This window comes from Leptonotus elevatus, chromosome 5 (genome assembly GCF_054856555.1).
Source record: "Leptonotus elevatus isolate MCC_2025b chromosome 5, RoL_Lele_1.0, whole genome shotgun sequence".
Classification (NCBI taxonomy): Eukaryota; Metazoa; Chordata; class Actinopteri; order Syngnathiformes; family Syngnathidae; genus Leptonotus; species Leptonotus elevatus.
In genome coordinates this window covers 5805001-5822545 of record NC_141243.1, presented here as the reverse complement: position 1 = coordinate 5822545, position 17545 = coordinate 5805001, and the positions used below count along the sequence as shown (strand labels likewise).

The 17545-nt window shown below is 40.1% G+C and overlaps 1 protein-coding gene across 1 annotated transcript in view; it reads right to left on the bottom strand.

The window, feature by feature from the left end:
- Positions 1–17545, bottom strand: part of rtkna (rhotekin a) — a 68042-nt gene that overhangs the window by 49261 nt on the left and 1236 nt on the right. The gene's annotated exons all lie outside the window — the stretch shown is intronic.

Below are 17545 nucleotides of genomic sequence, written 5' to 3'. Positions count from 1 at the left end.
GCATGTATTCATAGTTATTAATATAATTGGGCATATACAGCTTGAAGCTTGTGTCCTTCATGGCAGCTGACGAGGAGAAATTGGCTTTAGTGATACGACTCGTATCCTTCAGCTACGTTTTTAGTATCTCACGAGATTCTTCTGAAGAATGCAGTCATTTTGCTCGGAGATAGACGCAGCGGAAATAATTGTGCTGACTGGGTCTGTGGGACGGTATCCAATCCTGCCCTCAAAATGTCAATCAAGATTGAGGATAATTAGGAGAATTGAGATTTGTACCTAATGGTTTGACCCACAAATGTATGTAAGCATATTAGAGGTAAGAACGTGTGTGTCTTTCTGTCTTTTTTTTTTTTTAAATTCAGCCCACTGGCAAGATCGAGAGAGATACATCAGAGGGTCACGGGGCCACAAGCATTTCGCCGAGATCACATGCATATTTTACATCACATAAACCCAGTGTCAAAGAGCGCTTCAATCATTTATCGCAGCCCTTTTAAATATTGATTTAATGTCATTCCGAGAGGTTCTGGCCATATTCAACATACGTGGCCCTCCGACGGATGCACTGTTCCACACTGCAAACTCCAAGACGTCGCACACACGTCAAGGAGTTGTTATTGCAGGAAGAAATATGTCACCTCGGGGGTAAGGCCTGTTTCCTTTCTGGCCCACAGATCCTCCCCGCAAAACATCCCAAAATCCACACCGTGTGCCTTTCAACTGTTACTCCACTTCTGTGCAATGGGGGGGAAACTAATTTACAGCCCTTGTCACAATCGCACACCATAAGTAGCTGCAATGCATTCTTCCTGTGTGCCACAGCAGTGATGCAGATGTAGTGTCTGAGCGTGTGTTTCGGGACGCGAGTAAAACCAAGCATGTGCACGCCAGCAGCAGAATTCAACAGGAAGCCAGACTTGCATATTTGTCTGAGGATCGTTAATTAAAGGACACTTAACTAGTATGTAGTCTTGACGCTGGAATGTCATAAGGTAGATAGCGGCCATCTCGAGAACCTTCTATGAACCCCACACATGGCCATACAATTGAAATGCCTTTACACAGTCAAACAGTGAAAAACAAAAGAGACTTTAAAAAGCCGTTTGACCTGTGAGCAGGAGAGCCAACCGTGCCGGTAGCAAGCTGGCCCATTTCCCCAAGGGAAGCCTCCGCCCTTCAGATCTTAAATCACCCCAGCTAATGTGTCGCAGACATCAACATACGCACACTAAGAGCGAAGATTTATTGTTCTTGAGGTCGAAAGAGAAATAGTTGACTTGACCGTTACGAAGGGCGGGATATGGATGCTCGCGAAAACATTCTGGAACTTGCCAAGGAATGCACGTGAATGTGCTGAGGGAATGGGGGGGGGGGGGGGAATGTGGAATTGGACCCCATATGAAGCTATAACAGATTCCAGTCTTCCAAGGAAAACTCTGGACAAGATTTGGAAGAGTGTCTGCGATGAATTCTTTTCGTACATCAAGAAGAATATCTGTGAGTTCACTGACGCCGGATGAGATGGTCTTCCTCACGAATTTTGGTGTTTGAGGGGCGGAATAGGGTTTTGATCAAAGCGTAGGACTGTTCATGAAAGAAGAACTTGTGGAGGACTTTTTGGCCATGTGCTGGAAGTGAAAAGACATACGTGGAACAAGAGAGTTTAGAAGAAGATTATTGTTGCACTGTAACTGTTGTGTCATCAGTGCATGCTTTCCGATTGGTCTGTACAAAAAGTCTATATTTAGCTCAAGGTCATAAGCAGGGGTGGCCAAGTTCGGTCCTCGAGAGCCACTGTCCGGCCTGTTCTCCATGTTTCTCTCCACTAGCACACCCGATTCATGATCAGAATCCTTATCAGGCTTCTGCAAAGCTTGCTGATGAGCTGATCATTAGATTCAGCTGCGCTGAAGTAGGGAGACATGGAAAACAGGCTGCATAGTGGCTCTCGAGGACCGAACTTGGGCACCCCTGGTCATAAGGGTAAAGGCATCTCTCCACAAACTTTTGCTGCTTTTCCTAGACTGCACCATACCCAGTTTGTCTCAGTTTTCATCGCCTTGGATTGCAGCGGTTTGTCTTCCACTTGTATCGTAATGTTTTGAAAGCATCAGTCACAACAAGATAAGCTAACGTACGGTACGAGAACGACGGTCTTCTGTATTCAGTTTGAAACTTTTTAGCAGCAGATTGATTTGCAACAAGAAAACGTACCGCTGCAGCAAAGTGGCGACTGTAAGGCAATGCCACCACACAAGCTAATGTTAGCACGTTTATTTTTAGCAGTGTGAGCTCAGATGATATCCATGTTACAATGACGAAACGGATAAGCTGGTGAGTGATCCACAGTGGTTTATGTGGTCAGCACATACCGTGAGGGATCAGGATCAGTACCTGGTTCTGCACAGGAAAACCATCAATATTGATTTTGTGCCTTATCTGGGTTGCTTTTTTATTTATTTATTATTATTATGTAATAACAGTATCCTAAACCAAGAGTCTTGAACCAGAGAACTTTGTATGTTGTATTTAATGATAGTGTTTCCCTATAAATGGGGTATCACATGATTCCAATTTCAACAATACATCGGCAGCAGATCCTTGACGAAAGAAATGCCACAGGCTAATCTTCCTCCAAAACAACGGACTGACTGACACCATTGGACAAAAAATATCCTAACAGAACAAAAGCAGACCGAAGGCTCATGTCATTAACTCAATGACAGGTCACGCAGGCACGCAGACAGGTGACTCAGGCGAAGTGCAACACCGCTTGTTGGCCAGAAGCCACAGAAGAAGGCGAACTACTAAGAGACGGTCGATTAAAGCTTTGTGAAGACGCTTGTAGAGCTAAATGGGATTTTGCCCATCCTGAATGATTACTGCCAGTTGAATGTGTAGTTTTGTGTCCAACAACGGGAAAAACCACAACGTCAACGCTAGTTACGATAAGCCCGTCTATGGTGTTTTCAATTGTGAGTTAGCTTTAAGATAGCAGACTTACTTTCCTGAGGCAAAGTGATGTGCCCATTTGGTGAAATGCACAAAAATGTGTTGTCGTTGTTTTCTGTTTAGTTTTCCAATGAACTTCAACTGCGAGTGGTAATTAACATCTTAAAGCAGGCGCTTATTGAGGAATTGTTCACTAGCTGACAAATTGCTGCTTGTTTTGAAGTTTGCTGCCAACATCTAAAACACATTAATTTGTTGGCAACTCAAAAAATCTGCTGAGTCACTTATTAATATATTATTATATTGTAGATGGGTTTCTACCAATATAATGATAATCGCTGTGTGGTGATAGCATTCATGATTTCAACTCCTAGTTCTCTGGGGTTTTGGACTGCTTTGTTGTTTTGCATTTCTCAATGGACGAGTGAAGGCGTGTGGACAATTTCCTGTGTGCGCACGTAATCATACAGAGGAACAAAACAGAACTAGGAGGTGCTCGGGAAGCACAACCTCTAATCCTTTTTATCCAATGATATTAAACAACAAATCATATTAATACAATAATTTAAAATAGAGCTTTTATTTCATGACTTTGATTTAATATTCATAAATTTGGTGTACCACCATGAAAGACAAACTTGTGAAAAAATATGAAGCCTATTGTGTAACTATGTCCTTGACCTTGACCTATTAAAAATTAGGCTTGATAACCAGTTCAACATTCATCTACTGACACTTCACTCCAATTCATCCATTCGTCTATCATCTCCCTAGCATTTGAGGAAATTTGAGTATCAATATTAACTCATTCACTGCCATTGACGCCTATAAACGTCAAAATTTCATTTGAACTATTTCTATTAGTTTTGCATTTTTCCCCCACTTTTCTTAACAAGAGTATGAAAACCTTTTTTTTAATCTTTTTTTTTAAATTAAGATTATTAAAAATTAGGGACGTCAGGCGATTAAAATTAATAGCATTACTTCAATAGTTAACTCACAATTAATCACAAATTTTATATCTGTTCTAAATGTACAATTTTTTCCCTAGGTTTTCATACTCTTGTTAACAAAAGTGGGGAAAAAAAGTTAAACTAATAGAAATAGTTAAAATTTATTTTTGACGTCTATAGCCGTCAATGGCAGTGAATGAGTTAAACAAAAATACGTCATGTGGAAGGTTGCAGTGAATATTTTAAACACTTTTCGATGCCAGTGTCATGGTTAGTATGAATTGTGCCACACTGGAAGTTTGTGCCAATGTTAGCCAAACAAGCAAATGTAATCAACTATTTACTTCACTTAATGAACAGTACTCTTCACAACAAATTCACATGCCCAATTACAATGTCCTTCTATACAACTATCTATCCATCAGGCCATTATATTTCTCTCCCCCTTCCATCTTTACATCTGTCACCCCATGCAACATCCATCAGTGTTCCTCATAAAAAAAACACATGTTTAGCCAAAAGTTATCGCTGCTGAATTGTGTCCAATAAAAATACTCCTCGTCTTCAAAAGCAGTTCATTAGTTTACACGCTGTTTGTGGTAACAGAACAAAAGGGACCGAACCCAACAGGGGCCCTTAACCACAATAAATAAAGAATGCTGACTGTCATCTTGACCCAATTTGAGACGCAGACTTCACCCACTCACTAATACACACATAAACAATTACCCTTGCATACACACAAAGGCATAAACACATCTGTACACTGTGGGAACCATCTGCGAGAATGAGGGCCTCTCCTGCCATTTTACACAGGGGGCACACTTTACACCCAATACTTTTTCCTTCTGTCAGAACATATTTATTTTCTTCCTAAAGCGAGGCCATTCGTTTTCAAGTGTGAAGGGCGTCTGAAAGGTAAAACCTTTTTGTGATTCTTTGTCCACACAAGAACAAAAAAAAAAAAAAAAAAAGTGATGGTAAAGGTCTTCAATTCCACAGCAAAGTCACGACAGGTACTGGGTCACGTCTGCCGGGCCGATGACAGCAGCGAGTGATGAGCTGTAAAAGCAGACGTATCATGGAGAAAAAACCCCTGGAGGTCAGTCCTCGGTTACAGAGCGCGAAGAAAAGACCTGCGCCGACGGCTGCACAGTCATAATTCTGTCACCGTGGCAGCACAACGACATCATAAATCTCATCTGCAGCCTACCTTGTTATTAGGTGTATTAAGTTTACTCTGTAAATTCGGACTGATCTGGCTTCTAATTTACCATCAGATACAGGGGGGGGGGGGGGGTGTAGCAGGGAGCCATGTTGGAAATTATACGCCAACCTAGACGCACAAATCATTCAGCAAGTCTGAATACATATCAAATCGAATTTCGTGTCGGCACAAGCAGGTTGGGGGAAGGAATCGGCACTCGACAGATGCAGCATTTCAATTATCTCCATTAAAACAAAACCCTTCAACCATCCGTTAGGGTCGGTGGAGTTGGTGTACATACAAGAGGTCAGGTACACGCTTGAATGAAACAATCATTAATGCCTATGGACAATTAAGAGCCGTCAAATAACATTGTGGAATGTGAGAAGTAGCCGGAAAACCAGAATAAAACCCACACAAGCACGGAGAGAACATGAAAACTCCACACAGGAAGACCGTAGCCAAGATTTAAACCCACCGTGTTACAGATGGAAAAACAGAACACAAATGTGTCCTCTTCTAAAATTAATGTTAATGATTGAATGATGAAAACAAGTTGGGTGGTGAACTCTGTCAAAGTGCCAGGTATAGAAGTTAAAGGTAGGGTAACCTTCCACTCAACAGGCCCTAAAATGGAGCAATGGCGCCCTCTGTTGGACATAACTAATGAAACAAGATAATAAAAAAGGACATGGATTTGTGTCATGGCTTACCATTGTTAGAAATGTTTTAGTCTAATGTTACCTTCATTTAGTGTATGGTATAATATTTAACATATTTAATATTGTTATTTAGTGTTCAAAAATGTTACACAGAACAACATATTCACAAATCCTATAACACATGCAATATTTTGCATTTGACTTTTTTTTTTTTTTAAAGAAAACCTCTTATTGATACATTTTTATCATTCTCAATTGACCCCACCTTTATGGAAATGCACTGTATAAACAACAGAAAGCAGATGATGGGGTATATTCAATTTCCATGTATCTTAATTCCTTTTGCAGTTTGCCCAAAATGATACAGCAGAACAAACATCCCATATAAAGGTCATTAAAATAGATCACTTCCATATTACGCTGACGACGTTTTGTCCAGCGTTGTCACGCGAAAACATGCTTCTCGCCTTTGGGTGATCATGCTGATGACACAGATAAACCAAACTATAATGAACACATGATTTCCTTAGTGGACATAACAATTGCGGAGACAGCAGGAACAGTGCGACCATAACGACCAGAATGGACAAACCAGTTAGCCACCAGAGTCCAGTAAAGAGCACATTAAAACACTGGGGCAGCAGCTGGGCCTTCTATGACCCATCTGCTCTCATGCAGTCCGGCCCCTGCTCAGCGCCATCACAGAGAAAGCTCAAATTCTTCTTTCCATGATGTTCAACTGTAAATAAATATAGAAAAACTAATGCTTAACCTTAACTCGTCCTTTTCCGCTATATGGACGACACTTGATCATTTTCGTACTCTCACTCGGCTGGCTAACATCTCGCATGACGTCATACGTGATGTACGTTTTGTATGCCACAAGGGCCGTTCACGTTTAGAGAATGTACGACACACTGTCAACAACTGTTTTCAAAACTGCTCATTACGCGAAGCAAGTGCGTCAACAAAATAAAAATAAGTCTTTGTTTCAAAAACTTTTGTGCCACTTTCAATCTTACGTTCGCATTTTAGATTGGCCTGGCTGGCCACCATTATTAATTCTATTGAGTTAATCCCTTCAGACCTGCAATTTTTTTGCCTGGCTTATTTTTTTTTTAACTGATTTTGACTCTTTTCCCACATAAGAACAACATGGGAATTTTTTTGGGGGTGGGGGGGGGGTAATCAATTAAAAAAAAAATTGTTATAGTGGACGCCAGGATAGTATGGTTGCAACGTGTTGTAAACTTAACAAGCTTATATGTAACATTTTTAACATGAACATCGTGCAAATCAACTTGCAATTGTGATTGGTTAGCTAGGATCCAATTATGAACCAAAAGTGTTGATATCATTCAAATGATGCATTTTTATTGGTTTAGACACGCAAATGATCATGTCCACTGCAATCTTCTATGGGTCTGACGTCAAATACACAGTAAGAAACAATTGTGTATGTATTTTTAGGGGGGTACGTCACCATGTATGTACAATGTTGTTCACCTTGGCGGTGCATTCCTTTGTACAAAAGAGAGGCCCTGACACCATCTACTTCACAGTTTAGTCAGGGGGTTGTTTGATGAACAGCACAGCAGGCTCTTTGTTCAGGTGGGGGGGGGGAAAGAGGGGATGCTTGAAAACGTATGTAGCAATGCGGACTATCTTTCACATTGAGCAAACAACACGTTCTCATGGTGTGTTTAATTGGAAATCGGAATTTAGACCTCTAATAACTACTGTAGTTGCGTACTCCTAGCGCTTCCCAGCCTTATAAATGCACAATAAAACATGTCACTATAATGTTAACATGATAGGCAGATAGCATACGCTTGGCTTGTAAGATTTGTTTGTCTTGCGGACTTGGAGATCCAACTTGAGGAAGAAGGTTGATTGAAAAGCTGACTCAGAGATACGAGTTCCGAAATTTTTATGTGTAATTTCTATATCACAATTTACCCTGTTCATCGGAGCAGCTCCATATCCACTTCCTTTCACTTACCTCGAAAGACACCCCCCCAACCCCCCCCCCCCCCCCCCCCCCCCGCCCACGCGGCTTACGCATTGCTGACACCGCACACCTTGAGAGCCACTTCCTGATTCTTTGTTTGCATTTATTTTGTTAAATGTATGTAGACCATTCACTCCAAATTGTCGAAGAAAATAATAATAACTTTTTCAACTTCTAATGGAGTGAAGTGTTGTTCATATGCCGTAGATGCTCTTCACTGCCCCCTATAGCCTGGGAGAATATCGACCTTAGCAGGCAGAAGGCAGCAAAACGTGTTCTTGCAGGCGTACATCGTCACGCAAAAACCCTTCAAAAGTGGAGGGTAAGGGTTAAAAAAACTGAGGGGGGATACCCACCCCCGCCGTTCCCAGTGCTATCTACGCCCGTGGGCTGATGTGAGACTGCATAGTCATCGGAATGGCTCACAGTAAAGGTGACGATTGTTTTCAGTCAGTGCCAACCAACACTTTACACCACCAGAGAAAAATCCAAGAAAGGTATCAGAAAGAACACTGAGCATGAGACTTGAAAACCTGAACAATAACTCATACGGGGCTAGCCATAAGTGTCAGAGACTGTAAATGATATCCAGACATTAGCGCGCTTGTGTGTGTGTGAGTAGGTGGGTGTCTTTTTGTTGTCAATGTATAACCGAGCTGCCTTCAGTGGAGGTCTTGTGTTCACAGGGAGAAGATACCTTTAGCATGAGGCAGCCAAGCTCTCATTTTTATAACCTGTTAACGTCAGGCCCCGACAGGCTAGAAGTGAAGGTCACTTGGGGGTGTGAGCTGATGCGGGAAGAAAGAATCAAAAAAGATGGTGAAATAAAAGAAAAAAAAGGGAGACAGAACAAACAGTAATCTTCTCTGACAGTGTGGAGGTGAAGACAAAAGAGGACTTCCTAAGTGTTCAGGAAAGTGGGTTAGTGCTTTGGAGCGAAGGGGGGGGGGGGGGAAAGAACATTTTACTTGTAACATCAGGGGACCTGAGCCTCAAAGCAGCGGATTGCCCCACATAATACAACTCTCCCGAGGAAGGTACAGGTTGACAGGAAATGAATGTGGAAGCATGTGAATGATGAGCAGTCCTAACATTGGGTACGCCTGAGATTCTTTACAAGAGCTGTGTATCAAAACGCTTCTTTTACCAAGACGATAATGTCATCAAACGTGCTTATAGTTATAGTGGGTCATACGGAGAGGTGTTTCTAATGTTCTGACGGAGAAAAAAAAAGCAAGAAAACCACAGAATAGCGGGCTAAAATTGCAATAGATGAAGTTATGGTCACAAGTGAAAATCTGTGTTAGAGTGAAGCCGCAATAACCGAAACGCGAAGTAGCGAGGGAACATTGTACAACCGAAATATACTAATATAATACTGTACAGTAAACTTGGGTAAGTTGAGCTAACCGGCTCAACTTGCCCCTGACCATATTGCTCAATTTATTTTTTATTTATGACTACCATAACACATTTCTCCCCAACGTTACACTTAAACTTATGATAAAATAAATTTACTTTCATCAGTAAAACACTTTTTTTTTTTAAATAATTTCCCTAAATGTCAAACCACTTTTACAATTTCACAGATTGCATGAAATGGAGTCGTTATCATAAACATTCAGTCACATACTCATACTAGTTTAGTAGAAACAAAGAGGTGGCTCAACTTACTCATATGCCAGGGCTTCTCAATCATTTTGTTGCAACCCCCTCCCCAGGAAGGAGAAAACATTTCGCGCTCCCCCCAAATCGCTGCCCCGACTATAAATAGTATCATTTGTCTATAAAATTGTGTAGAGGAGCTAATAATGCGCGTGCTTTCTCTGACAATGAAAGCGCCACTGCCAACTACTGGAATGGATGTGCAATGACACTTTACGCCATTACAGCGAAGAAAAAAATTAAATAAAAAGCATGTTGCTTGAGGGCCCGCCCTCCTATTTGAGAAAGACTGCCGTGGTCTCAATTTACCCCAGAGTCCCATGCGAATCAAATGTAAACTATGTAATGTGTTTTATTGCATTAAAAGGTTACTTTTTAACAATAATTTCTTTTTGCATTTACATTTCAATTAAAAATAACAATTTGACTTGGAACACTTTTTTTGTTAGGACTGCAAATAAATCAAAGGACAACCCAAAAGATTGTGTTCTACTTTGTACAGTATTTCTATATACCAGTATAGTCCTGAATTCCTAAAGCGCGACAATGATTTAAAAGTCTTATACGTCACGGTATCATGCATAGACTACGTTTCCCAACCATCCTGGGGAGTATCCTGTGATGCTGTCACACATATTGATAGTTTCCATCTGTCTGCTCAAACATCAGGTAAGAATAGCGTGTCTGTTATTGAGAAAAAAACCAATGGACCTTGCTCAGTACTGCACTGCAGTGCTTCGTCACTGTCTGAATGTGAGCGTGAGTGAAACAGAGCCCGACACAAGGAACCGTTGCAATGAATGACTAATCGGAGTCGGGAGAGCGCAAAAGGGTGAAAAAAAGAGGAGCATGTTGTTCATGTGTCGACACGTAGCAACTGACTGTAAGGTGTGACTCACGTCTCTGACGTTAGATGTTTTAATTGACGCGCTGCTCTGTGTATGACGACATTCTACAGATCATCTGCTAGTAAATGAGGCAAGCAATTATTCATCCATCCATTTTCTGAACCGCTACTGTAATAAAACGACACGCTACATGAGCACTGTCCTGGCTGGTCCACCAATAAAGTTATGGGAAATTAAAGTAAGCGATCCACAGACGATACTTGGATGGTGGATTGTTAAATTTTTACTTAATACATCACCTGTCATAAAAGAAGTTAATGGCGATGACAGTTTGATAGTTATTTTCATTGTAACTATAGGACCAATGAATGGAAATTTTGTTAAAATATGGAAATTTGCAGATAGAGCTCAGAGTAAACATCAAGTCTAAATGTAAAACTTACCCCTTACTAGGGGTGTGAATTGGCTAGTACCTGGCGATTCAATTCGTATCACGATTCAAAGGTCACGATTTGATTCAATACCGATTAATCCCGATACAAATCTATAAATTGATTATTGCGATAGTTTTTTTTTACTCAAATTTAGAAAATACTCATCAGTAAACTTGTACATGTACACTGTAAGATTTGTATGATTATTTTTTTTTTATCTAAAAATTCAAGTTGCAGTCTGTTTCATGTTTGAACAGCTCTGAAATCAAATATTAAGGCTTAATGTTCCATTAATATAACATTCTCCCATGCTTAATGTGTGAATCCTAACCCTAAGTAAGAAGTTTTGTTGAATATTCCCATAAAAAATTGATGTTTAAAAATCGATTCGGCCGCATATCGAATCGATTCGAGAATTGCGTGCTGTAATATTGCGATATATTGCAGAATCGATTTTTTCTAACAACCCTACTCCTTACTATTTTTTGTCTTACCTGAATTAAAACAGTGACAAGGTCACCGGAATAAAAAAAACCACACTCACACACACACAGACACACACAAGATGAGAGCATCTCTAAACTAAGACAGACGCTGAGTGTGTGTGGAATGAGCACCTTCAGGGCTTTTTGTGTCCCCGCAAACAAGTGAGCTAATATTCAGTCAGTGCGCAAAGATGCAAATGAGACCATTATAGATTGAAGGAGTGCAAAGCGCTGCATTGCAACAAGGACCTTACCACTGGTGTGTGAAATTCTAACAAATAGATCTGTTATGCATCTTGGTGAATACATTTATTTTTTTTTTTTTCATTGAAATTTGGCAGTGAAATAAATACAATCTTTGGAGTGAACTATGTTCTGCTTTCATACAACCAATTCATTTCTATGCTTAGTAGCTGGACGGACATGGCTGATTTGTTCTCATGGCTTGAAGGAAGTGAAAAACCAGATTAAACCCTTATTTGTTTTGTTATTTTTACATTTGTGCAAGCACTCATGCAGAGGAAGAGCAGAAACATGCCCCCCCCCCCACCCCCACCCCCCAAAGCAATATACATGCAAAGCTTGTGTAATGATATAAAAACGTGTTAAACATTTGCTGGCCAAAGTGTCCCTCAGCATAGCTAGAGAACTTCCAAGCATGCCGCTGGTTGAACTTTGTTTTGAATCTAAAGAGGGCTCCAAGCGTTTCTTTGCTATTGTTGACAGAAGATTTGTGGGCACTTCCTAAATTTTTTACAACTATTGGACCGCCTGACTGGCAAAGCTTGTGTCAAAGTTGTGCATCCACTCTTGAGCACCTATGGGCCTGACATAGGAAAGGGTTTGAGGCTCCAGAGCAGTGAGGGTCCATTGTTCACTGGGTACACAGAGTTCCTTTGAGGCATTGAAAGAGAATGTTGTCATTCCTTGGACACCACTTTCCTCAACTGGCTCATGGTCTAAGGTTCTGCGTTTATTTATTTCCGGGAGAAGTGTTGCCCTGGCAACATTTATATGACCTCTCTCCCACCCTGTAGTCGGGCAGGCAAATGCATGTGCACGTTAGAAAACTTTTAGAAACCACGTTTCCGCCAAGCCTCGTTAAAACACTCAGCACAGAAGGCTGTCTGTCTTTGAAACCTGTCCTGTACTCATCGGAAGTTAGTTGAAATTCATATAAAAATATTTTATCATAATTGACATATTTTCAACAGAATTTGTAACGAGCTCTGAATTGATTTAGAATCATTTACATATGTATCACAAAGCATCAAGGAATTATTTTTTTTCCCTCAGACTTGGGTGTTTTTTGCCGTACAAGAATAAAGTGTAATTGCACATCAACTACAGTAGGTGGCAGTGGCACTCATTGTCAAAGAGTGCACAAGGATTATTAGTTCCCCTGCAGAAGTGCATTTGAAATAATAATATTTTTATTTTATTCATGGAGGACATAACAAAAAATAATAATCAAGAAACACTAGTCAGGTTTCCATCCAATTGTTTTGATTTTTTTTACTGAAAATGCGCAAAACGGACATGTGACTTATGCCCGTTTTCATCTGTTCTTCTTTTGCAAATATTGAGAGGGGACCATAGAGATGGGATCCACCAGTAATTTAAAAAAAGAAGAAGAAAAACAGAAAGCATGTACGAGTTTGCTTTTGTAATTTTACTGTAGCGTTTCTTTGCCGTTTTCCATCTAAAATTGTATTAATATTCGCGTCTTTAATTAATTCCAAAAATATTTCTGTTTCGTCGTCCCCCCTAACATACCTTACTTTATCATCCGCTATTGCTTTGTCAGTACAAACGTACGTGTGACTTAATATCCAGTCGAAACATGCGACGTGTATCCGGTCTTGTCAGCGTTTATTCGCAAAACCATAACCAAAATTCACATTATCCTTTTTTCGATACGCTTTAAAATCCACCCCTTCCAAGCATAAAAACTTTTTTGCAAATTTTAAACGCTTTTTTTCAAATTTCTAGAGTTTCCATTCCATTCAGTTTTATTTTCGCATTTCTTGAAAATTCAAATTAAAAAAAGGGTGGATGGAAACCCCACTACTGTCAGTTTAGCGAAATTACTTTGTTTTTGTTAATGAACTGCTGCATAATCCAAGGTTGCCAACACTTGCTTTGTTAAAACAAAGTAACAATGACCTGCTCATTGTTGAAAGTATTTTGGACTTATATCGCAACATTCTGCTTGATACGTTCACTGACTATGTATGTATAAGCCGTGTACTTCAAGTGACTTTTTAAATATGATCTCCGAATCTCGTTATTCACCTCCATTTACGGTCAAAAAGGAAACGTGAACACTGCTCCGTCTCCCTGAACAAAATGGGCATTTTGTCCCACCCTGACGTTCTACTGCTAATTGTATCAAAAAACGAAAAGGGTCTTAAAAGAGAAACACTCTTGGTCTGATTTTTTTTTTCTTTATGATGTGAACTGTACAAAACTGCTACACTGGAAACACCCGACAAGCGCGACGTTTCACTTGAGCCACAATCGTTAGGGATGTACAGGGTGGAGGAAGCAGCAACAACAACAAAAAATCTACCACTTGCAAAAGCTTTCATCAACACAACTGGCCAACTCAAAGCACTTGGGGAGAGTTGTGGGCAGAAGGGTGTGCCATCTCACACACACACACTTCCAATATATATTGTAGCCTAACCATTTTCAGGCCGTGCAAAGTTGGTGGTAACCACAGTGGAGTGGTTGGGTTATCATCACCGGGTTGGAAATAACATAAAGCATTCAAATAGATTATAGTCCATGTTAATTATTGTAATAATAAGTGTGCCAAGTGTCACAGCGCAATCTTGGGTGGCTTCAGCTGACAGAGCAGATTTCGAAAGCTTGGACAAAAGGCCTGAAGCGAAGAGCAGAGCTCTCCTTTGCTGCCACTGAGAGAAGCATGCAGGCGATCAACAGGATGGCAAGTGACTAGATTTAAATAATACTGTATGCGCATGTCATTGTTTGTTTGGCTTCTTTAGTTATTTTTGACTCTGAGCACGTCGATTTCCACAGTCATCTGTGGAAATCGACGTGGAGCCAGAAAAACAGCCACCACCATTTTTTATTTTATTTTTATTTTTATTTTTTTTAATATTTATTTTTTAAATTATTATTATTTTATTTTTTTTAATAAAAGAAAAAAAGAAAAGAAAAGAAAAGAAAAAAAGAAAAGAAAACAGCCACCATGATCATCAATCAAATTCTAATCCAATGCCTGGCAAGCATTTTATTCAAACCGAAATAGGCGACTCACACATACCCAGCAGCCTAATTGTACAATATTTTGCAAATAAAAATAGCAGTCATTAAGGTTTGACAATGCCGGGCCCACAGCTCCATTTGCCTCCAGCCCAACCAAAAAAATAATAATTGCTGATTACAATACAGTACATTCTAACTAGCAATAGTATGTAGGCTATATTAAATTAAATTATATTAAATTGTGACGGCCGTGGCTCAGGGGTAGAGACGGTCGTCCAATAACCAGAAGGTTGGCTGTTCGATCCCGCTCTCCCCAAGTCACGTGTCCTTGGGCAAGACACTTCACACACATTGCCTCCAGTGCTACTCGCATTGGCGTAGAAATGGCGCGAAAGCGAATGTTTGTTGGTGGTCGGATGGGCCGTAGGGGCACAGTGGCAGCCACGTTACCGTCAGCCTGCCCCAGGGCAGCTGTGGCTACTAAAGTAGTTTCCCGCTACCAGAGTGTGAATGTGTGAGTGCATGAAATGAATAATGTTTCCACTGTAAAGCGTCTTTATTATTATTATTAGCTCATAGCGATATGTAGACCGATGGTAGATCTTTATTAAAAGCACAATTATCCTAAACTTCAGACATTGTGTGCCTTTTACGGACTCTTTCCTCTTTCTTTAGTCCGTGTACAAACTCTGTAGAAAATGAATTCATTGGGAGCTTTGAAGCAGCAATTTTGATTTGTCTCATGTATGTAATTGACTAGGAGTGTGAATTGCCTAGTACCTGGCGATTCGATTCGTGTCACGATTCGATACGATTAATTCCGATGCGAATCTATAAATCGATGATTGCGGATTTTTTTTTTAACTCAAATTTAGACAGTACTAAACTTGTACATGTACACTGTCAGATTTGTACGATTTTTTTTTTATTTATCTGAAAATTCAGGCTGATACAAACAGGTTGAAGTCTGTTTCATTTTTCAACAGCACTGAAATAAAATATTAAGGCTTAATTTTCCATTAATATAACATTCTTCCATGCTTAATGTGTGAATCCAAACCCTAAGTAAGACGTCCGGCCGCATATCTAATCGATTCGAGAATTGCGCGCTTTAAATATCGCGATATATTGCCTGAATCGATTTTTTTCTAACACCTCTATAATTGATTATTATTTGTTGCAGCCTGAATTGAGATTGTCATCACCGGCTGGTCCAGAGGCTCGCCCTGACTCCGAAGATATCGCTACCACATTTGCGGCAATCTATTGAATCGCAGCTTTTTAACCGACCCTCATGTTCAACTCTTATTACTTGCATTGGGAACATAATTGAAGCATGTTACCTCTTGACTTTGATCACTCAGCAAACCATGTAAATCAAACCATCACCCACTCTTCTATGACCTCAGGCTTTATACCAACTGATGAACTGCGAGGAAGCGCCGGGCTCTGCGTGTCACATGAGAACTCTTGCAGTGCATACAGCATGACTTGCGACAGCAGATCAATACACAATGGAGTGTGCATAACTTCCAGAGGTTAAAAGGTGATTCCTTGTGAGATGAAGGGCACACGCAGCCAATAAATAAGATGAAAGAGCGTGCACGCTTGCAAACTACTGCATAGCCAAAATACACAGAAGGGGTGACTGGGCAGAGACTCAGTGCTGGCAATAGAGAAACAGAATCGATACCTTATCCTTCCCATTTTTCTGTATTGCACTATTACCATTCCTCAAACTTCAATTTATAGCTCAGACCCTCAACTCACCTTTACACGCACTCCGACACGCCGTTTTTTTATTATCAGCCCTTCAATGACAAATCTCCAACACGGGGGCGCTTCTTGAAGAGCAATCGTTTTGTTTTGTTTTTTTGTCAAATTCAACTACTGTTACTGTAGCATTTACGTTACTGATATGTCTACATGCGCGCAGTGCGCGTTTTTGTTTATGCCTCCAGAAATCATAACCAAAACAGCAGCCATGAAAGCAGCCTTAGAAGGCAGCAAGAGACAGCGAAGGAAGACTTTTGTGTAAAAAGTGGTTAAGGGTTAGATTAGAAATCCTTCTGAGACAGTCAAATACAGTAGCTAACACGAAGCAGATGTTGACAAGATGGACCGGAAGTGGGATAAACAGCTGAGTTTTGACCTACTTCTCATCCGTTGGTGGATACACCCCCCCCCCCTGTTAATAAATGTATGCTTTAAGTCCATTTGCAAAAAGTGTAGAAAAACTGCTGAGAAAGGTAGAAATGAGAAAAAAATATAAGCATATAATTAAAAACTAAACCATTATTACTTGTGGTGCAAGCATCCCAGCACAATCACATTACTAAACCATTTAGGAATATTAAACAGAAGATGGAAAATGAAATTAAGTTTTAGTTTCTACCAATCCACATCTGGACACACACACACACACACACACACACAAAAAAAAAAAACTACGGTACTCAAGTCCCTGTTGGGATATCACAATGTTTTGCTCAAGGGGAGAAAAATGCTAAATACTATAGTAGGGAAGAGTAGTGTAAATAGGAAAGGCAGTTAACATTTTATTTGATGACATGCACAATGCAGTACAGCTCTTGAGTGTAATTAAAGTGAAACGGCCACAAAGCAGAGCTAAATGCACTAATGTGACTTCAAAATGAGAGAGAGGAGCGAGCCAAATGAGTTAGTTCAACACGAGCAAGACCTCCAGTTAAAGATATACACAGAGAAATGCCATGAGGGTTTTTATTTGTCATAATTGGGGTCTGAATAGGGCAAAAACTGAGAAAGACTTTTTACTCATCTGTTTTTCTAAAATGTTTTATGCATACTGACTGTTCCTATGATATTATATTAAAAGTTTTTTTTAAAGTACTTTTGTTGGAGAGACTATGAAGATTGAGTAGTATAGTAGCAGATTAAAGAAAAAAGCTAGGTTAACTGTTTTGTTTTGTTTTACAAACACAAGCACTTGCTCCTCCTTTCTTGCCACTTCCTAATTACCTGTCGCTCTGTGTCGATAACATGCATAAGGATTTGAGCTAGTACACGTTTACATTTACAATTGTCCGACTGTTTTCCAAGCAGATCA